Below are 558 nucleotides of genomic sequence, written 5' to 3' on the forward strand. Positions count from 1 at the left end.
ATGTCCACTACCTCCGAGGGTCACCTAACTCAGCTTGGGAGATTGTCAGTCTTTGAGAGACTCAGCGCAGGCTACTGACCATCACCTTGGAATTTCCGAAGAAATATTTAGAATAAGTCCAAATTGTTCTACCTGGCCTGCAATCTTACCTCCAACTACACCATTACCAGATCTGCCTGATGAAGCACAAATAATAATGGGCAATCAGCACGAATTAATAAATTTTTGGGGACTTCGACTCAGGACTGAATTAAATCAGGACTCTGATCACTTGCAAGTCGGGTCTTCGGGTCTTTGGTAAAGTCACCTAATTAATATTTCTGGTTCTCATTTTCCACTTCAGCAAGCTGGGGTAACGGCCTATCATTCCCTCCCATGGGCTCACCCAAGCCCAGCCCCCGCGTGCTGGTGCCGCGCCGCCCCGCCCCGCCCCGGCTTCCAGCTAACGGTCGCCTCAGAGTTTCTGCTCACTTCTTGGTCACTCTCTGCCCTCGGCCCCGCCCCGATCTCGCCCAACCTATCGCGCTCTGGCCCCGCCCCGATCTTGCCCGAACCTAT

The sequence above is a fragment of the Pteropus medius genome, unplaced genomic scaffold (assembly GCF_902729225.1).
Source record: "Pteropus medius unplaced genomic scaffold, Ma_sr-lr_union100, whole genome shotgun sequence".
NCBI lineage: Eukaryota > Metazoa > Chordata > Mammalia > Chiroptera > Pteropodidae > Pteropus > Pteropus medius.